Source organism: Lepisosteus platostomus, chromosome 5 (genome assembly GCF_059453375.1).
Source record: "Lepisosteus platostomus isolate fLepPlt1 chromosome 5, fLepPlt1.hap1, whole genome shotgun sequence".
In the NCBI taxonomy this organism is placed as follows: Eukaryota; Metazoa; Chordata; class Actinopteri; order Semionotiformes; family Lepisosteidae; genus Lepisosteus; species Lepisosteus platostomus.
Window position 1 is genome coordinate 19380501 of NC_142615.1, and position 23237 is coordinate 19403737.

Sequence of the window (23237 nt, forward strand, 5' to 3'; positions counted from 1 at the left end):
TAAACTGTACTGTGTATGGCTGGTCTTGATAGTTTAAAGAAAAAATACACACCAGTCTTCCATTTCTCCCTAAACATTTTAAGCATGAAAGTTTTATGAAACGGTACCCAAATATGTGATTGCTGTATAGAATGAATTTTAATTTTTAAAAATTATTTAATACGAAAATTATCCACCTGAGAACAGTCACCCGTTGCTACCCAACGCAGAAACACAGCCACTAACTAGCAAAGAGAGGACATTAGCTAGCCAATATGATAAAGAAATAAATGATTATTTTGTTTATTTCTTTTGCACATTTATTTGAACATTTCAAACGATTGTAAAAGCACTTGGAAACTGTCCAATCCCTAGTTCATCAGGCATTTTACCGGTCTGGCGCCGGTCTGTGTCTTCTAGGATATAATGCCAGCGAACTCTTGTTTTTATGTCCACTATAACAGACAATCTCCTTCGCTTTTAACCGAGCGTTTAATAATTTCCTAAAATGAAAATGATTTACTTTATTTCCCTCACGGGATCAATAAAAGTATCTATCATCTGTCTAAACTATGGGACAGAATTCTGGGGTCTCCCCATACCAGAGATTATGGTAGGGCTTCAGAATGGTGATTGGCTGACACCATCTGACACCCCTCTGATTGGAGAAAAAAGACGTGCTGGTTTGCTATACATACAGTACTGTACCAGGAAGAGGATTTCTTTCTATTCGAAACGTGTATTTTAAAAGTTTAAGAAGTAAAAACCTTACAGCGTACACAGATTTCGTTATCTTTGTCTTATGCATAATAATGTTCACCGCTCTGTCTAGCAAATTAATAATAAACTTTATTTTATATAGCGTTTTAAACGAATAAGTAATTAGATTGCTCATAAACCTAATCACTTGCTTTTTCTTTTTATTTAGGCTCTGATTTCAACTATAGATCGTATTATTAATAACCATAATAACAACCAACCAACAAAAAACAACCATATAAACATAATACCAACCAAAAACATAGATAACGACCACAATACAAAATCAAATATATCAAACCATTATACTCTCGCAAATTCCTCCAATTATCATAATCCCGCCCCTTATGCAAAACCAAACCCTTCTCCCATCCCAGTTTATCCTCTTTATCATCCTCAAAATCCACCTCAATTTTCAACATAAAGCATTACTGCTTACTGGGTTTTTGAGGGGGAGAGGTGTCTTTCGCTGTAAATCTCGCCTGCTTCTACTTTACGAGTACAACTCCCTCTCTGCCGGAGTGCTGGCTGTGACGAATTAAACTGGTTTCACAGGTATTTTCAAAGTAGGAAGTACAGTGTTAACTGGTAGCTGGGCTCCTCAATAGAATCCCTTTAACATGCTAATGCGTTGGTTTAACAGTCCGGGAGTGGCAAGCTTCCAATGTCAACTCGACTCGATTGGAAGACAATGAATGTATTTTAGCCCTAAATGAATTAATAGTTTAGAATACAGTTAGTCTAAGCTTTTTCAGCTTTATTTATGGGTTGCAATTTAGAAAAAGTCAAAAACCGCACTCAAAATGCAATTTAGAGCTTTCTGGCAAGAGGAGACACCCAAATTATAATGTAACATGCCACTGTTTGTGCATGAACAAAGTTATACTGCAATTTTCCTTAGATACGCGATTAAAAAAAATAATTTTTTTGAATCCCCGGCGGAACACACTCCATAAGAATCAGCGCTTTTATACAGTATATCGCCTTTAAACACATATATTTAAACACGCGTTTACGATTTAAATCAAAACACGATTCAAATCAATATAAATGTTTATTTTGTAACGCATAGGTGACTATTCATTGTTATTAAATAGACTTAAATTCGATCATGTTGTGATATTTAGAAATATAAATTTGTTTGGTGCGAGTGAGGTTTTATTTAATCTCTGACAAAGGGAAACGTTTCATTTTTTCAAAGAAATGTTTGTTAACAAATAAAGTCATAGTTCCATGGGATTCAATCACAGACCATGTGACATGGGAGTCAGGAAACTAACACACAGTGCCACCAGATTGATAACGCTATAAAAACGCTATCAAATAATGTAATTAGGCACAGAACAAGTTTACAGCACAGTACAATAATAAATGCTGACCATGACTTTAGAAGCATAAATTACCTTACACTCAATTTAAACACAAGCTGTCTTTAGCCCCCTAAGCTGGTTCATACAGAAATGTAGAGATCCAGGCTCAGAACACACAACTTCATTAGCAAATACATATGCAGGACAACTAGAGAAGATGTTTTACAGAGGATGGATTTTTAGAAACATCCCATCAGTGACATCACTGAAGTCAACTCCTAGGTACTGTAACTGTCGTGTGGATAGTTTCACAAGAGTCAGACAAAGGTTTAAGCATCGCTTGTTCTAGATAAAACTGCAAAAAAAACAACAACAACCCATAATGTACTTCTTTGCGGCTGTTTGCCCAAATCATATATTCACAACGTGAAATCTAGAAAATAATATTACGTAACCAAAATCCGCAATATGGAAACAGAACCTGTGTAATTGTTGATAGATGACGTACTCGTAACATTTTTACAAGACGAACTACAACATTTTAAAAATGACTTGTATGTACTTGATATCTCTAATCAATCCACGGCGACATTGTTAAAAGCAGAGTCCCAGCACAAAACGAAGCTAAAACGCATACCGTTTCGCGCTTCTTATTAGTTGCTCAAAAGTAATTTGACTGTATGAAATGCATAAACCTAGAACATATACGTGAGAAATATTTACGCACTGTAGTATCGGTGTTAAGACATACCTCTCAAATACTGTAAATCAAGTTAAAAATATCTAAAGACCGATTCTGGTCATAATGAAACCATGTTTCGTGTATGTTTTCTTTAAAGTACCGAGACCAGCCATATACTGTATGTTTATGTTCCAAAATTAATATCGTTTATGGCCTTCACACGCGTTGCAGTATGCTACTATTCTTTTTATGCTCAGCTGCTAAGATTTCCCTTCAGTGGTAAAATTAGGTATGAATATTCAATACTTAAACGGGCACAGTTAAGACATTAAATATACATATACATACTGTATACAGTACAGTTTTCATACGGTAATATGTTTATGTTCCTAAATCAATCTCTTTTATGAGCATGTGAAAGGCATGGTGAATCGATTCTCAAAAATTACTGTACTTTGCATGATTGGAAACAAATGCGTGATTGCGAAATGCTGTGGTGTTACTTTTACAAAGACGGTCAATGAAAAAAAGAATGTTGACCAGGGCAATACTTTGAGTTTACATTTACAGCTTGTCCAAGGTCATTCATTATTAATACTATTAGTAATATCTTTGTTAAAGACTTTGATGGCCACAGCTCAAACATGAGAGGTTGAGCTTTATTAGCTCCACCTTGCAGAAATTCCGGATACTATTATTTTGCTTGTCGTATTATAGGAGAATTTACGGTAACTAGCGGTATTTACCGGTAACTCGTGGTATTTACCGGTAACTTGCGGTAGACTGCGTACAGCATACTGGAAAATAATGCGGTATCGCCGGCGCATTTTGAATGGCTGCATCTGTATAATAGACCTCTAACCATGTATGTATAATAGTCCTCTAAAGTTATCCGTATCATAGAACTCTAACCATATACATAAAATAGACCTCTAAAGTTATCCATATAATAGAGAGGACAGCTCTGTCACCTCTTTTACGACGCTGCTTTTTTTCCCTTCTGTTTTTCTCTTCTTCCCACGTTCTCTTTCTTCACTGCCTTCGTCCCCACTCGATTTCACTTCAGCCTTTCACTCTTGCTTCCTTCCAATGAGGACAGACCTGCGGGAAAAAGGGCGCTATAGAGGATCGCTTTGGAGAGCTGCTGCTGTGCTTTGACATCTGAGCTCTGTGGAAAACGATCTCAATACAATTCTGAAAAACGCGACTCCCAGAACGCCAGCCGAACAAGTCTCCACAGCCGAAGCGCTGTGTCTCTTTTCAGCTGGCGATAAACCTTTCCTCGATCCTTTGCGGACTTGTAAAACTGTTCCTGATCAGAATAAATAAAACGCTCACGGTAATACACAAGCACCCGTGTCTCGCCAAAGCTGACAAATAAACAGACGGAAAAGCCGCACTGCACGTGTGAACAGGGGAACGAGCGAGCAAGCGTGGATAGGGCACCTCCTGTGCTTTAAAGCTTACAGCACCTGGTATTCCCAGGCAGTCTCCCATCCAAGTACTAACCAGGCCCATCCCTGCTTAGCTTCCAAGATCAGGCAAGACCAGGCATGCTCAAGTGGGTGTGGCCATAAGTGAGCACAGGGTTCAATGGCACCTTTCTTATAGAGAGGACAGCTCCGTCACCTCTTTTACGACGCTGCTTTTTTTCCCTTGCGTTTTTCTCTTCTTCCCACTTTCTCTCTCTTCACTGCCTTCGTCCCCGCTCTATTTCACTTCAGTCTTTCACTTGTAGCGGCAATGCTTGTTAATAAGACAGAATTAAGTGTTGCTGTGCTTTTCCAAATGAGGCCCCATCTCTCTGTTCATCTCTGTGGTGCAGCCACAGAGAAACTATTCATGCAGGCTGATTTAAAGATGTTTTCTTTTGTTAAGGGACAGCTCCCAAATGGGGATGCACTTAGCTAAGCCTGGCTATCATTATCAATGGTCATCCATTGGCGCCTATCTGTCTAGGGTGTGTCAGGAGTAAGTGACTCATATCTCATCTTGATCAACCAATCAGGGACTGGTAGGACCGAGTAACCCACGTGGGACACTGATGCCCATGGAACTTTCAGACAATGAACGAGCTGAAGTTCCTCCAGGTAAAAACAGGCAACACAGAGGGCCTGAGAGACTATTTCGTGGACTTTTCTAAAGGGAATTCAAAGGAGAATTCCAGGGCAGGACGGCCCAGGAGCAAAAGGCTCCCAAGGGCAGGACATTCTCGCAGATCGCCTCCTGACCATCCTGAGACTCAGCCCGGACAACCACGGAACGGCCAGTGTGTCTGAGTGCCAGAACTTTCCTCTGTTCTAGGAGTCTAGAGCGGAGGTTGCCAGAGAGTAACCAGAGGATCCACCCGAGGTTAGCATCAGCAGCATGCCTGATGAACAGGTCGGAACTGTGGACAGCTGAATCACTATTCAGAACTAGCGCTTCATCAGGAACGAACCGGTCCTCTTTCTGACCTGCTGGGACCCACAGTCATCTTTTCTCCTGAGCACAACTTTGCTAGTTAAAGCCAACACTAACTAGCCAGTCTTCAGAGAGCATCAGCAGCGCACCGTCGCAAGCCGCACAGCACAGCCTGGCACCGAGCCAGAGAGCGCGGATTGGACAGCAACAAGCCTGCAATTGTTTCTTTGTGCCCGCAGGAGATCTGAATCCCCAGAGATTGGATGAGTATTCAACTTCAATGCATTACTGCTCGAGAATTCAATTGTTATCCCAACCAGTTGATATCACTTTAATTCCTAAGAGTTATGTACTTGTTTTGAGTATCCAATGTAGAAGTTATAACCAAGTTCATTTACAAAACGGTCTAAATGAATGATATACTGAACGTATGTCCTCTTGATAAATGTAACTCTTCGTAACTGACTGAATATATACCTTTTGTATTCTGATAACCCTCTCGATAAGATCTGTTTGGTTTATATGCATATTCTATGTATTAATAAATGTATCCTCGTGTATTAGTACCTGTGTGTGTGCGTTGTTTGAGTTATATCGCATGGTTGGATTCTAAGGCCATTAAAAGAATCAATTATGTGATTTACTGCTACAATTAATAATTGTCCCAGTAAATGTCCAAACCCTACAGAACTGGTGCCTCGTGAGAGCACACTACAGTACTCTGCGTGAGAGATTGTTAGATTGTGTCCTGTGAGTGTGCTTGTGTTATATTACTCTGTGTGTGAGGTGGTACCCTGTGTGTGTGATTGTGTCCTGTGTGTGATATTGTGTGATTGTGTCCTGTGGGTGTGCTTGTGTTATAGTACTCTGTGTATGACATGGTACCCTGTGTGTGTGATTGTGTCTTGTGTGTGAGATTGTGTGATTGTGTCCTGTGAATGTGCTTGTGTTATAGTACACTGTGTATGACGTGGTACCCTGTGTGTGTAATTGTGTCCTGTGTGAGATTGTGTGACTTGAGTCTTGTGTGTGTGAGGTTGTATGATTGTCCTGTCAGTGTGTGTAATAGTACCCTGTGTGTGAGGTGGTACCCTATGTGTGTGATTGTGTCCTGTGTGTTGAGATTGTGTGAATGTGTTGTGTGTAACGTTGCCATAGCCAAATTAAATGTAGTGGCTCTCTGAAGGCACCAGTTCTGTAGGGTTTGGGCATTTACTGAGACAATTATTAATTGTAGCAGTAAATCACAAAGTTGATTCTTTTGATGGCTTTAGAATCCAACCATGCGACATAACTCAAACAACGCATACACACAGGTACTAATACACGAGGATACATTTATTAATACATAGAATATGCATATAAACCTAACAGATCTTATCGAGAGGGTTATCAGAATACAAAAGGTATATATTCAGTCAGTTACAAAGTGTTACACATATCAAAAGGACATACGTTCAGTATATCATTCATTTAGACCGTTTCGTAAATGAACTTGGTTATAACTTCTACATTAGATACTCAAAACAAGTACATAACTCTTAGGAATTAAATTGATATCAACTGGTTGGGATAACAATTGAATTCTCGAGCAGTAATTCAGTGAAGTTGAATACTCATCCAATCTCTGGGGATTCAGATCTCCTGCGGGCACAAAGAAACAGTTGCAGGCTTGTTGCTGTCCAATCCGCGCTCTCTGGCTCGGTGCCAGGCTGTGCTGTGCGGCTTGCGACGGTGCGCTGCAGATGCTCACTGGCCGGCTAGTTAGTGTTTGCTTTAACTAGCAAAGTTTGTGCACAGGAGAAAAGATGACTGTGGGTCCCAGCAAGTCAGGAAGAGGACCAGTTCGTTCCTGATGAAGAGCTAGTTCTGAATAGTGATTCAGCTTCCACAGTTCTGACCTGTCCACGAGGCTTGCTGCTGATGCTAACTTCATGTGGATCCTCTGGTTACTCTCCGGCAACCTCCGCTCTGGACTCTTAGAACAGAGGAAAGTTCTGGCACTCGGACACACTGGCCGTTCCGTGGTTGTCCGGGCTGAGTCTCAGGATGGTCAGGAAGCATGCTGCGAGAATGTCCTGCCCTTGGGAGCCTTTCTGCCCCTGAGCTGTCCTGTCCTGGAATTGTCTCGCACCCCTGGAATTCCCCCACGAATTTCCGAATAGTTTTGGAGCTCTGTGTTGCCTGTTTTTACCTGGAGGAACTTCAGCTCATTCATTGGCTGAAAGTTCCATGGGCATCAGATACCCACGTGGGTTACTCGGCCCTACCAGTCCCTGATTGGTTGATCAAGGTGAGATATGAGTCACTTACCATTGATCATGATAGCCAGGCTTAGCTAAGTGCATCCCCCTTTGGGAGCTGTCCCTTATCAAAAGAAAAAAAGGCTGCACCACAGAGATGAAGAGGGAGATGGGGCCTCATTTGGGAAAACACTTAATTCTGTCTTATTAACAAGCATTGCCGCTACAACACAATTCACAGGAATAGGAGACTCACTCACTCTCATTACCTGAGCAGCACGCTTAAAGAAAATTAACTTTACTATTAATACTGTAATAAAGATACTGACTTTATTATTTGCCAATAAAATTAATTTAGGTTGCTTTCTGCCAAGATAGTTATCGACACCATTACTTGCTATCAATATTAACAAGTGTTGTAGTCACTTCGTGTGTTCTCTAAATGTAATTATGGGACATGAAGTCAAACTCCATGTTCAGGTGAAAACCTTTCAACCACTCAAGTCAAGTCTGGTCTCTTCTGTGCTCCTTTTCTCCTAATAATGTCAACAATTATAACGTTGAGGGGTTAATACTGACACACTAACTGGACAATTTACAGCTACTGTATGTGAGTGATCTATCTACAGGGAGGAGGAAGTAAATACAATTACAATTCACTTTGTGTTTATATAGAAATGCAATTACTTAATTTATGTGGAGCATTTTAATAATAAAAAGAACGTTATGCAAGAAATTCTAACATACCAGTTGCGATGACAATGTTTTGCTTTAAAGTAAGTTTATTTTTCACCCAAAATTCTCCCAATACTTTATCAGGATGGCTTCATCTGTGCTCCTTCTGTGTTCTCCGGCCCTGATTAATTTTAATTTTACTTACTTTACTTACTTTAATTTTAATTTTACTGTCTGGTATTAGACCGAGGGCATTGTAGTGGCGTGACTTTTACCAAAACAGATTCCCTTCCTAAAGCTGCAAACAATGCCTAATAATACTTCAGGTGGGTAGCTGCGTCAGCATGCGTAGGCTGCAAAGGATCAAGTAATAGGTTTATTTTCATGCTGAAAAAAGGGAGAAAGAAAACACAACGTTTCAGCTGTGGAGCCTTCTTCAGGTGTGAGGCTTCATTACTCCTAATAATGTCAACAATTATAATGATGACATGCTGTAACTGGACAATGTTGTAACACTACAGGGTTCACATGGGTGCCCTCGCCTGCTGCTGCATCAGGTCAGCCTCCCACCGTCGAGGACTCGAACCCAGGCCTCCGGCGTCACTCAACAGGGACCCAGCCTGGTCAGCTAAAGAGAGATCTTCCTTCAGCCCGGCGGCCGTGGCCCTGCTATTACAGGGAAGGGCGGTGATGTCACCGCTCTGGTAAACCGGCTCTTACACACTCATTGGTGGCCGTATGCGTTACACTATACAGCAATGTAAATGTATCTACGCGAAAGAGGAAGTAAATACAATTACAAGTAACTTTGTGCTTATATATAAATGCAATCACTTCATTTAAGTGGAGCCTTTAAATAATAAAAACAGGGTTATACGAGAAATTTCAACCAACCATGGCAGCGTTTTGCTTTAAACCAAGTTTATTTTTCTCCAGAATTTATCGGGATGAAAAGCTGAAAGTGAGAAATCCAGTTATTTATACCCTGTTGTCTTCATAATGAAACTCGAAAGTGAAAGAAAAGTGTGACTATTTATACCCTGTTGTCTTCATAATGAAACTCGAAAGTGAAAGAAAAGTGTGACTAAAAACTCGAGAGGGATCATCTCTTCTGCCACATCCCCAGATCAGCACCACAGAGGAGGAGCGGCTCAATTTCAGACACAGCACAGCTCTCGGACAAGCAGGTATCATGACAAGCAGATTGCTTTAATGGCATTTTTAGATATTCCCGCTTAAAATACTTCTGAATTTACAGTATAGGACAAATGCCACTGGGAACTGCTCTAATTCTGACTCGATGCGCAGTAGCTGTACTAACCTCTAACAGTGGCGCACAATACAAAGCGCTGAATACAATACAGCTGGCGAAGGCATTAACCTGATTCAGACTGACGACCCTGTTCTCTTGAATCGCCACAGGTCCGGCAGTGACGAGCACTTCGAAACCGGGCGACGGAGTCTTTCGATGGAGTATCAAGGCGCTGTGGCGGTGTGATATCGATCTACAGTAAGAGAGGAGCGAGTGGAGATCTGGAAACATCAGAGCGGCTCAGCTAAAATTGTGCTCCTGCCCCCGATCACATGAGCTCAGTTACGCTAAAATGAGAAGCGAAAGCAAAACAAAAAATTAGCTGAAAATACACGTTTTTATGCTCAAAAGTAGCCGTTTCACTGCGAAAAGCGGGGTCTTTTCGACAGGGGCGGATTAACGAACAGGCTAGCCTAGGGGCCCTGGCTTGAGCAGGGGTATTTTTTAAACGGACCTGTGGGTCCCCATTGGTCCATAAAACCGATAAAAACATTGAATAATTTGTGAACCAATAATTGGTTAGATTCAATGGGTTCGCAGTTCAAATTTATTTTGGCGGATTCATCGGGTGATCTCTGGTGCAAGTTTACGGTAGCTAGCCTCAAAATGTGCAATAGAAAATATGATAGTGCGGACAAAAGTAATCTGCAATGATGATAAGAGGAAGTCTAAACTGCTTTACATGTTTGTTTTGAAATGAATTAATATGAAACAAATTACTAAAACGGAAATTATTTTCCTCGCAAGTTTTCTACATTTATTCTTCTAACAAACTGGTTAATGGGTCTAATCCCAGGGCTGCAGGGGTGCCTCAAGGCTACTGCTGTGCTTTAGTGTTACCAGGGTTCAACGCTCTCCTCTTTTGTTTTACTGTTCCTCATTTCTTTTCAACACTTCATGTTAATTAATTCTTATTGTTTCTTAATTGACTGGTACCCAGATAAATGTTGAGATGTAGATGCTGTACTAATGAGGTTAAATATTTCAACTAGAGCACCTCGCTTGGGAAAGAAGAAGCAAGAAATGCTTGAGGTTCTTCATGTTTTCTGCTGAAGAAAAAGATCTGGCTGCACTTCATATAAGGCAAGCAACCAAGAAAAGTTATTGTTAATAACCTCTTATTAAAAACAAACAAGAAAAACAAACGGAATACAGCTACATTATGAGTTAAATTAAACAAAAGTGAAGTGACATATGAATCACGGCACCCAGGAACTTCTTGACTGGCTGAAGACAACCATTTTTTACATTGTAGCTACCCAACAAATTAAGTAGAAAACTATGAAAGATTTTGTATATTGGAAAATCACTAATTGTCTTGGCTAGAGATTAACGTGTGAGAAGTAAGTTACTCTTTCAAACATGAGAGTTGTTTGAACATGCATTTCAGCTTTATAAAAGCGCTCTGTCAAAAATGAGATTTTTGATCAGCATGACATTAGTACTTCGACTGTGGTCGTTTTTCAGTTGGCATTGTAAAGACTAGTACTGAATAATACTATAACAGTGAGTTAAAGAATGTAACTTTTCCACTCGGTTTTAATACTTTTAAAGCAACTCATGCAGTAATGTTCTTACAGTTATTGCAAAAGCAGTATTGGCACAGGCCTCTACTGAATAAATTTATAATATTGATAGACTCGTGGGCTGCCTGACTTTGATAATGACAAGCAGGGCCATACAGTAGCATGGTCTATTACAAAAAGAGCCATAGAGGTAGGAAAAGGGATTGCGTGACATTATAAGTGTTTCAAGAGAGGAAATTATGTCTTTGGTGATTGCGAATTAATGATTGAACCTGGCTGTCAACACCTCTCCCAGACTTTCATTAAAAACTCCAGTAGTTAAGCAAGAGTTTGCAGAGAAATGGTGGCAAATATATCAATATTAAAGTAATATCAAATATCAAAGTAAAATCTTAAAACAATCTGTTTATACCCATTTAGTATAACATTAATCAGTTGTCAATCTGTCGTGCATATATACTCAACATTCAGATTCAACATTCAACTGTTAGATTTATTAAATAGGAATAAAAAATGTGTGTGAGCACTGAATTATTCACATCCAGCAACTGTGGAGTAGTAATTCCTGTGCAAGAGGAGACAGTTGCTCGTTGAAGCGATGCCCAGTCTGTGCTCTGCTGGGCATGATGCCAATCCAATCTTGGCACATTAGGGAGAAAGATCTTGCTGTAGGCTAGACCTTGGGCAGAATTCTGTTGTTATAAACTGTGCCCTAAACTGGTGCTTCACGCTTCAATTCTTAGGAAACAGTGCTGGCATTATTGTCCATCAGCCTGGTTTTGGTCAAGCGTGAGGTGAGTGAGTTAAAAGAAATACACCATGCTTTCTCTCTGAGGAAAATACGGTTGGTGATTGATCATGATCTCACAGGGTAGAGTGGATTTTCATGCTCTCTACGTCCCTAAGTTGACTATTTGTCTTTTTGATGATTGGCTGTGATCTGTGAGTATAAGACCATCATCCAGTTGTACCTATGGCTCTCTGCTAGACATCCAGGCACAGAGAGTAGACATAATTGGATGGAGTGTTAACACTGTTTGTAGATTTTCATCTTCCGGGAGGATTTCCATTATTTCCAAAGTCCTCAACAAAATATAAATGACTGCAGCCTGGGTTGGATGTGAGAGCTGCTGGTAAAGCTATCCCAGGCTGTTGTCTTTCTCTAGGGTCTTCCTACAGATTGTAAAGTGCTACTTCTTCATCTTGTATGTCCAATACAAGACTGCCAGGCAAGACAATGCACCTTATTTCTTTTGTGTTGATCTTCCAGCTTTATGGATCTTGCCTTCAAAATGTACCATCTGTCACATGAAACCCTGTTCTTTGGTGCAGACACAAAGGATCTGCCACAAATAGATACTTAAGAAGTAGAATTTAAGTCAATCTTATGTTAAACTGTACAACACACACTAATAGAGCCTTACAGTGGCTATTGCAAATTTTCACCCTCATTTGACATTTTCACATTTAACTGTGTTCAAATATAGAATTACAGTGTATTTATTTGTTTTTTTTTTGCAATTGATCAATATAAAACAATCTATAATGTCAAAGTGAAAACAAAATTCCACAGATCTTCCTTCATTAATTGTAAATATAAAACAGATTATAAGTGACTGATTGTATAAGTATTCATGCCCTTTACTTAGACACACCTAAATAGGGTCTAGTGCAACCAAATATCTTTAGAAGTCAATTTTTTGACTGGAGACCACAAATAGTGTTTCACATGAGCTCAGGATAAGTATAAATAACTGGAAGATCCCACAGCTGATTAGTACAAATACATCACGAACACAAACTTTCAAAGTAAATCTGGGATAGGGTTGTTGAAAAGCACCAATCACAGGAAGGGTATAAGAACATTTTCAAAGCATTACATATCTCCAAAGTCCATTATATATATATATATCCTAAATATACAGTATATATGCATATCTCCTTTCTTTGGCAGTTCTGCAGTTTCACAGAGGAAGAGGAAATGCCCAAATTATGGCTTTGTGAAGGAGTTGGAAGGGATTTTTTAACAGGGATTGCAGGAGCTAAAGTCAAGCTAGTGCATGTCTGGAAAGCGTGGCATCATTTGGCATTGACTGTGTAGGAGAAGCTGGGAGAGAGTCATCGCTTGCAGGAGAAAGCGAAGGAATGAAGGAAAATATGAGGCAAAAAAATAGTAGTTTTGACATGATATGCTAATAGCTCTAGTTGAGCTCAAAACGTTAGACATCAGCATCTGACAGCATTTATTGTTATTCATCTGTTTTAGCTGGGGATATGATAATAGTTTTATTATAACATTTATAGTTAAATTAAAAATAAAAATTAAGTGTGACTAAATAAAGTGCTTGAATTCAAGCATCAAACCATTTTTTCCCCAGATTATTTTATGTCCAGATCAACAATATTTTGAATATTTATCTAAAAATTTTTAATTTAATTTCAGACTTCTTTTATTAAGTGAATTGTGACTAATAAAAGGACTCACTTTCTCGCTTGACTTGTTAGACAACAGTTTAAATCTTGACTATTAAAGGACTACAAAGATCAGAGTTAATAACTTCAGAGCTAACATACATTGACTATAACATGTTAAGGTCTATCTCATACAGATCCAGCCATTCAAAATGAGTGAGGTACGCTCAGTTAAAATGCAGTGGACGTAGCGCATTATACCGCATCATACTGCATGTTTTTTAAATAGGATATTAGTATCCAGAAGCACCTTGTAAAACCGCCAGGTGAAGCTAATTAAGCTAAACGTCTCATTTGAGCTGCCGCCAGAAAACACCGAGTTTCAAAACCCAGTCACTGCTGAGGGACAATCTTTTTCCAATTAAGAATTTAAGTTGTATACTCTATAGACTTTAAATAATTTTGTTAATCATTAAACATTAAAAAGTCGGTATATTTCATAAAAGCAAGATTGCTCAGCTGGACACAAAAGAACACAAAAGTACACAACCTTCCAAATTCATCATAAATAATTTAATTATTCATAAATATTTTACAGATCAAAGTCTTTAACTTGGTAACTTACAGTGGGTTCTGGTTTTAACATGCTTGTACTAACATTATTAAGCTTATATTCTGTACTTCATAAAAAGTTATAACGTTTTATCCTTTTCTAAGAATAGTTATTGTACAAAGTTATTGTAAAAAGATAAATGTTGTAGTGATTTAACATCAATTGATAGTTATTAATATGGGATCGTGTAACTAAGCAACTACAGTATCACAAATGGTTGTCGTGGAAACATTTTGACATTTGTTTCTTTTTTAAAAAAAAACGTATATTGTCCTTATAGTGGTAATGCGCACTGTAATGTAGCGAGCTGTACTCAGGCGGTTCAAAGCAAGATCAGAGCTTTTGATTCGTTTCTCATAGAGCCTAATGCATTAAAATAGTCCACTATTATAGTTAATTGTGAACATGATGTGTCTTTTCAGGTTTAAATCCAAATTGAGAAAATCTATATACTTCATACTGTAGTATAACGCTTGGAATTGAACCTGGTCCGTCGGCATCATTGAATTATTATATGTGATGGTTTTGTGTTTAAGGATTTCTTCTTGGAAATCTTTAAATTGAACTAGGGAGGAGGGGAGGATTATTTTTTACAATTGCCAGTAATCGGGGAAAAGCTTATCAACACGATGGGCAAACTATTGTTTTTAATTTTAAAAAACAAAATAAAAAATACAATGATATGTTCCTGCCTAACATCGGATGACTTTAAAAGCTGTAAAAAACTGGTTTAGATAGTTAAAAACCACTTTTATGATCAACAAACAGGTGATATTTCTTCCTCGTGATCAATCTATAATCTTTGTATACGCTGTAAGATTTTTCGTTTTTAATTAAACATTTAAAATGCTTGAATTTCATCAAAGGTGTACTGATTTGATGTTTGTTTTTTTTAAGATTATTGTCCTTATAGTGGTGATAGTTAATGGACTGTCATCTAGTGCGCTGCACCCAGGTGGTTTTAAGCCCGATCAGAGAATTACTTTGTTTCTTACAAAGCTGAATATATAAAAAAAGTTCACTATTATAGCTTGATGTTGACTATGATGTGAGTGTGTGTATCTGGTTGTGATGGTTTCGTGATTAAGGATTTCTTCACGCAATTCTTTAAGTAAAAGGAGGGACAAATGTTATATTTACACATTTTGTATCGCCTCTTCTTATATTTGTAAAAACATTACAATTTATATACAGAATATATTATTAATATTCTAATGAATTTGGATTTTTGGGCTTGTTGTCTCGCTGCTCCTGTCCCGGTTCATCCTTCACCACATGGGCTCAAACCCGGGTCTCCTGCAACGCTCAACAAAGGTTTTGCCGGCTGAGCTGCAGAAGACCTTCTTCTGCCTATGCAGCCAACATCCCTGTTTTGCGCAGGGGAGTAGAGGGCTGTACTGTCACAGCGCAGGAACCAGCTTGTACCATCTGTATGCTGGCTGTTACAATATTGATTACAATATCAATAATGACAATGTGCACAAGACCGTGGATCGCCGCCTGCCAGACCAAATTCTGGGCTTACTGCCAACCACCCATTACATACACTGGTGTCTTCCCCGGGCCAGAGGTATACTGAAACTCACGTTTACTCTATCATCTCGGGCGATCCTCGCAGGGAGCAGAGACTTCCCAACCGGTCAGACAAGAGAGATGGGACTTTTAATAAAAGAGGAGTCCTTACCTCTTAGTAATGTGCGTCGCTGACCGTCTCTCCTGCCGATAGGAAGTTTTGCACCTTCTGGAGTATCCTGCCAACTATTCCGAAATTGTTGTCACAGAAAGAATAAGTTCTGGATCCCGAGATGAAGTTAAACAGATGAGTTTATTGCATGCAAGGAACAATAAAGCCGAAGTCTTGTTTCCCACAAGAAACAACAAAACCAAAGTATTGTTGACGTAGCTCATTACAATGGGGAGGTAATGGGGGAGAGGACACGGTATTTGGACAGTTCACAGACTTTTGGCCAAATGGTCAGGGTTTTAGGTTACCCTCCCTGGGGGTTTCCTAGCTGGCATCTGGAATCCTGGAATCCATCAGTTATCCTTTCCTGCCATAACCGTAGCCTATTACTTAGAAGTCCAGTCCTCATGCAGAAAGGAATCAGTTATCCCCTTCTGCACATCTTGTATCTTCCTTCAGTAGTAAGAACACCAGTTTCTGTTATTGTAAAAAGATAAATGTTTTTACAATATAAGATAAATGTTGTAGTGATTTAACATCACTTGATAGTTATATTAATATGGAATCGTATAACTAAGCAGCTAAAGTATTACAAGTGGACATTTTGGAAACATTTTGACATTCGTTTCTTTTTTTAAAAAATACTTCTATTGTCCTTGTAGTGAAAATGAGTACAGTAATGTAGTGAGCTGCACCCAGGCGGTTCAAAGCGGGATCAGAGAATTACTTTGTTTCTTACATAGCCGAATATATAAAAACAGTCCACTATTATAGCTTGTTGTTGGTGTGAGTGTGTGTATCTGGATTAATTATTAAAAGTTATGGTTTCGTGATTTAGGATGTCTTCATAATTATTTAAGTTAAAGGAGGGACAAAAGTTATATTTGCATGTTGGGTATCGCCTCTTCTTATATTTGTAAAAACATTCCAATTTAAATGCAATACAGAATATATTATTAATAATATTGTAACAAATTCAGATTCTTGGGCTTCAGTGCCTTCAGTGCTCCTGCCCCAGTTCACCCTCCAACACATGGGCTCAAAACCAGGTCTCCTGTGTTGTTTAACAGAGGGTTTTTTAATCTGAACTACAGAAAACCTCCTTCAGTAGTAGCGGCTGCAACCAGCTTGTACTATCTGTATGCCTGCCATTTAATAATAATAATAACATAATAACATCACTTTATTAACCCATTACAATGTCTTGCATTAGGAATTATCTTTTCACATACCCCAGCTTGCTCTCTATGAGACACACAGACAGGGAGAGAGCCTGGGGTCAGAGCGCAGGGTCTGCCATTGTACAGCACCCCTGGAGCATTTGTTACAATATTTATAATGAATGACCATGGACGAGCTGTAAACTGAAGAGTTAGAGAAGACATGTTGAGTCTTGTCTTTTCAACTTGGAATTTAACCTTTACAGTGATCCTTTTGGCCATATTTTTTTACATAACCAGATATGAGTGAAAATAGATTGGATTAATAACTGGAGTAAGAAAAGATATTTCACACATACTTTGAAACCATATGGCTTTGGAACAGCGGGAGGCGAGACCCGGCTGGGAGGGGGGGGCAGTATTTTGATTTTCCTGCGTGAACCGTATTTGCTACAATACTATAATGAGTCCCTGAGGCATACCATTCAAATTTTGGAATTATAAAAAATAAACCTTTGTTGAGTTTGCATGAGAGATAAAAGGTACCTTTTGAGAAGTCGTGTACTGCTTGCAAAGTAGAAGATTTTGACAAATACATTATTTTGCTTAAAGAATTTAAAATCTGTACTGTAGCTTAATTTAATTAAGCAGAATGTCACCTTGCTCTTATAAGCGGAACACCACACCCTTTTGAATTAGTTTTAATCAACTTTGTCTGTCCAGGGGGGTTGGGCAGAGTGATAGAGAGTGAAATAATTAATATAATTAATAAATATTTACAGTATATGTAAATATTTTATGATATGTCTTTGTTGTAAATGTCTGTAATATGTCTGTAGATTTAATTTTACTTTTATTTTTTGTTTTGTTTCATGTGAATTTCATTATTTTTATTTGCTTTGGCAACACTGATTGTACCCGTCAGTCATGCTAATAAAGCACCTTGAATTGAATTGAAATAATTAAATGACAGCGGGCACTTTTCCTTCCCCCCTGTTGCGAGGTGACAATGCCAAAAATGGGTTTCTTATTTTACTGTGAGTGTGAACATTGAGAGAGCACTGGGGCGCACAGTGAGATTAACACAGTGAGATTACTGAGATGGATAGTTTAAGTAAATATGTTGACTATCTGAACTATCTGAATATCTGAATTTTTGCTTTCACAAGGCAAGTTAAATTGTATCTACTGTAGCTGTGAATCAGCTATGTGACCTTGCCCCTGTGAAATTGTGGGAAAGAGGTTTAGTGGGCAGCGTTACTCACAGTGTGTGTTAGCTGGTGGGAAAACGTTCGAGGTGAAAATCCTTCCACAAGGAGTGTACCTTAAAAGCAGGGAAGACGGCACCAAACATTTTCGTCTCTGTATGTCGCTCAAGCCATTTCTCTTTGTCATTTTAGTCATACAGGTGGAAAAACTCTTCCCTCCTCCCCCTTCCCTCTGCCTGCCTGACCTGTTCCCATTTTAACCATTCTGTGTCCGAATTGCAGCGGATGAGAGAGAGTAGGGAGAGACAGGAAATAAGTGAACCCTGGATTAATTTAAAATTATATTTTACCTTCATTTTTTATTTTATAAGTTTGTATTTTCTTATTTTTTGATAGTCAGATTTAAAATATGTTTGAACACTGTCTTGCAAATTAATGTTTTTACAAGATGTGGAAGTGCAACAATTTATCACAGTGTGAATTTTAATACTTATTAATACTAATTATTGATTACCAATAGTTTATGCACCTAACGCCTGACTTTATTTAGATGTATATAAAATATTAAACTGTGACATAACATCAGGAAATACAATCAAAAATAGTCTGTGATATCTGTGTAGATGAAACTTTTCTAAAATTTATTTTAAAACAATAAAAACAAAAAATGTATAATTTTTCCATGTGTAATGAAAGTAATATAAGCCCCTGCTTTGTTTAACGGTGGTTTCAAATATAAAACTATTATGAGAAATGATGACTATAAGGAGAAAGCTATTTTTAATGATAATTACAAGATTTCAAGTAAAAAAAAGATTTATATTCCATTATGAAGTTTTAAAGGCAGACGTGCTCAGTCTCCTTATAGTGCTGCCTCTTCTCTGACTGAGTTCAGTGGGCAATTTTCTCAGCTACCTGCTAATTTGCTTCACACCATGGAAAGACAGGAGAATGTGATTGTACTATATCTGTATGAAATGCATGTTGCATTTATACAATTAAAGTGTTTAAAATGTTCAATTAAAAAGTTAGAAAAAACATACAGCTTGCACAAAGATTCTATACTGATCACATGGAAAATCACCCAATTTTAGTGGATTTCGTGTTTTTAACTAAACCTGTTTTTTATGGGTTTTAAAATCATGCAATGTCTGTTTTAGGCAGACGTTATTATTTCTTATTTTTGATTTTCTTTAAAATTAAAAGAATCAGTTGTCCATCATGCCACACAATGTTATGTTACATTTTTATGTTTTTGAGAGACTTCAAAAGGCTTCAACTGATATATGGAAAGATAGCATAATGCCTTCTCACTTTATAAAGTCACTTGCACCTGGGATCTGCTTTATTCAAACTAAGGTTTCTAAAAATGCAACCAGGTACTAGATATTGTTTAACTAAAAGCTGTGAAATGTTGCAGGCTCTGTGTCATTTGTTCAAGTTATTGACATCTGAAACATCGTGTCTAATAAATATGCATTTTAATAAGCGAAGGTAATGAAAACCGAAGAAAAAAATGACTTTGAGAAAGATACAAGAAGTTTGAAATTATTATTATTATTAAATTAATACTGGGACTGTCCTTGCTTCATTCCTGTTCACTTATTATACCTCTGACTTCAAGTTCAACTCTGAGGCATGTCATCTGCAGAATTTTTCGGGTGACTCTGCAATTGTGGGGTGTATTAGAGGGGAGGGACGAGGAATATAGGAGCTTGATTACCAACTTTGTGGTATTTTCAAAACTTATCTAAAAATTTTAAACACTTCTTAAATATTTAAAAGTAAATTATTGATGTGGAGAAACACCAAACTTGTCATTAAACTGTTCTTACAAGTGGGAAAGCAAGATATCATCTGACTTCTAATCAACTGACACTTTTTTTCAAAAGTTTTGTTTGTTTTGTTAATGAAACTCTTAAGTGAAAGTACAAGTACAGTGGCTCTTATAAAGCCCCACAAGGAGGAAAAAGGGGAAGTTTATTCCAGTCTTTGATTTTGAAAACACACAGTATAGACAGTATAGTTCTCAACTAAGCCCAGCTGGAAAACACTAGGAAAGAATATTTCGAACCAACAACACACTTCCCCACTGTAAACTCTTCGTCTTCTCTCCATCAGGTATCACCAGGCCATTTCATTTCATCAGTCCAGCTGACAGAAGGTCGAGCCACCCCAGCCATGGCCTCCTGGGAGCTAGCAGCTCTGCTATTAACAATAGTTATCTCATTAGCGTGGCTGAAGATAATCCTATGGACAGGTAAGAAAGGAATTCACTTAAGATTTTTAAAACGTCCTTTCTTCTCAACTAGAAGTATATACAATTATTTACATAGTGAATAGTGTAAAACCTATGGTCAGAAAAGCACAATGCTTATTGCTGTATCTGGAGATCTGGAAAGTATTGGGACAGTATAATGGGGAGTAACTCCAGGTGATATTGATAGTATCATTGAGAGTATTTCTAGATGATCTGGATAGTATCAGTTATAGAACCACCAGTTGATCTGGACAGTACTTGGACAGTATCACAGGGAGTAACACCAGTTGATCTGGACAGTACTGGGACAGTATTACAGGGGGTAACACCAGTTTATCTGGACATTACTGGGATATTATCATAGAACATACTAGTCAATCTTATGCAGTATTTAAACAGTATTGTCTATATAAACACTTGATCATGACAGTTGATCATGACAGTACTGGGACAGTATCCCAGAGAGTAACACCAGAAGTTCTGTGCAGGAAGTGGTATACACCAGATACAACAGGTTTTGAGATTTGGTAACATTGCATTTATGTAGAACTTTTCATTATAACCTAAAGATCCATATGCATTTCAAAGGGTCCCACTAACATCCTCCACTTAAACTCAGGCCTACCTGGGAGACACACAGTAGCCATTCTGTACATATAGCCCTACTGTTAAACAGGGTGATGAGAGTTAAAAGAGAGATAAAATACTTCACCAGATGACCCTTTTGTCTCATACAGTGCCCTGGGAGTAACAGACAGCCATACGATCACTGACTAGGATGTAGGTTTTACTTGAATTCAAGCCATCACCCAAGACTGTACTCTTTATACTCTTCAAGATAATGCAAGATGTTTTGGAGGATGTCATTCCAGGCACAAATAGCCTCTGGAGTGCTGGGGGATGCAAGAATTGCGTATTTAAATAAATTAATAACTATATAATTATATTCATATACTGTAGCTCAAATTATCACAGTAGTACACTATCTTTGGATAGTTTGTGGTTTTACTTTTTGTCAATGGAAAAATAAAGTATTTTTGTGTTGCAACACTTAAACTAATGCAGACGGATACAAAGAGTAAGGTAATGCCCAAGGTCACTTATTATTAATTATATTACTAATATTAGTTATATTAGTAATATCTTCCATAAAGACTTTGATGCATAACATATTTTTGCATAATTAAAATATTTATGATCAAGGTGGAAGGTATACTTTTGTCCAACTGAGCAATCTTACTTTTATAAAATGTATTGACTTTTTAATGTTTAATGATTAACATGCTGTAATTGAGTTTTCAATTATTAAAAGTCTAAAGAGTATGCAACCTAAATTCTTAATTGGAAAAAGATTGTCCCTCAACAGTGTTTTCTGGCGACAGCTCAAATAGTGTACATGAGACATTAAGCTTTATTAGCTCCACCTGGCAAACCTGGCGGTTTTACAAGGTCTTACAAGCTGCTTCCAGATACTATTATCATAATCTAATTTCCATATGGTATATTGCGGTATATTGTGCCATGCCCACCACATTTTACCGCAGCATACCTCACTCATTTTGAATGGCTGCATCTGTATACATTTATATTTTTTTCTACCTGGTTTTTACTGCTACGATATCTAAACATTCACCTCCAGCCATTTCATTATTTCCGCCATGACTGTGATTCTGCTGCTGACTACTTTGCTGTTGATCTGAAGACTAACTGTTGAAGACTAACTGAAAAGCTGGCTGGAACTTTCATCTTCTATGAGATTGACTACTGAAATGCTCTACTCACTGGAGTATCTAAATCCACATGAAAAAACTTCAATATATTCAGAATTTAGCAGCTAGGATCCTGACCATGTCTAGTGCAAGCAATCACATTACTACTATCCTGGAGTCCTTGTACTGGCTTCCTGTCAGGTTAGTACCAGTCTGAGCTACTATTGTCCTACTCCCCACCTCACAACCTTCGCTCTTCTAATTCTGGTCTCCTGTCTGTCCCCCAAGCCTGTCTATGGGTGACAGGGCCTTCTGGTGTGATGCTCCAAAGCTCTGGAATTCTATTCCTAAGGATACCAGAGAGACACCTTCCCTGAGCACAATTAAATCAAGACTTAAACCTTCTTTCAATTGCTTTGCTCTTCCACTGTATTCCAAACCCTTATTGTAATGGTGTAATTCTGTTGTCTCCTCTCATTGTGTATTTTTTTATTGTAGAGTGCTTTATTATTTATGTACACAGTAAGCAAATGTTCTCTTTCACAGAGCACACCATTAGCATTAAGCCTTACTAGCTACTAGCCAGCAGCCACATTGGCAACCCTCTGAAGCTTATCAGGTGTGAGCCTGGTCAGTACCTGGATAATAATAATTATTATTATTATTAATAATAATTGCTTACACTCATATAGCGCTTTTTTGGACACTCCACTCAAAGCGCTTTACAGGTAATGGGGACTCCCCTCTTCCACCACCAATGTGCAGCCCCACCTGGATGATGCGACGGCAGCCATAGTGCGCCAGAACTCTCGGATCTGAGACTCCTGGGAAAAACTAAGGTTGCTGCTGGAAAAGATGTTAGTGGGGCCAGTAGGGGGCGCTCATCTTGTGGTCTGTGTGGGTCCTAATGCCCCAGTATAGTGACGGGGACACTGTACTGTAAAAAGGCGCCGTCCTTTGGATGAGACGTAAACCAAGGTTCTGACTCTACATGATCATTAAAAATCCCAGGGCGCTTCTTGAAAAGAGTAGGGGTGTTACCCTGGTGTCCTGGCCAAATTTCCCCCTGGTCTTTACCCATCATGGCCTCCTAATAACCCCCATCTCTGAACTGGCTTCATCACACTGCTCTCCTCACCACTGAGAGCTGGTGTGTGCTGAATGTAGGGCTGGGCTTTGTGGCCTACAATTTAAATCATTATAATTTTAATTTGTAATTTTGGACAGTAATGATATATATTATGATATATAATTTGTTTTCATAATTTCAATAGAACATATTTTAAAAGACTTGGATTGTAT

At 38.3% G+C, this 23237-nt stretch overlaps 1 long non-coding RNA gene and 1 pseudogene across 1 annotated transcript; one reads left to right on the plus strand and one right to left on the minus strand.

Annotated features, from left to right (window-relative positions):
• Positions 1-4190: 4190 nt before the first annotated feature.
• On the minus strand, positions 4191-4309 carry LOC148664539 (5S ribosomal RNA; annotated as a pseudogene).
• Positions 4310-9103: 4794 nt separating this feature from the next.
• LOC148664540 (uncharacterized) lies at positions 9104-22065 on the plus strand. The gene is made up of 4 exons (XR_015936507.1): positions 9104-9238; positions 9474-9561; positions 10356-10446; positions 20088-22065. It is a non-coding gene; the product is annotated as an uncharacterized LOC148664540 (long non-coding RNA).
• The last annotated feature ends 1172 nt before the right edge of the window (positions 22066-23237 follow it).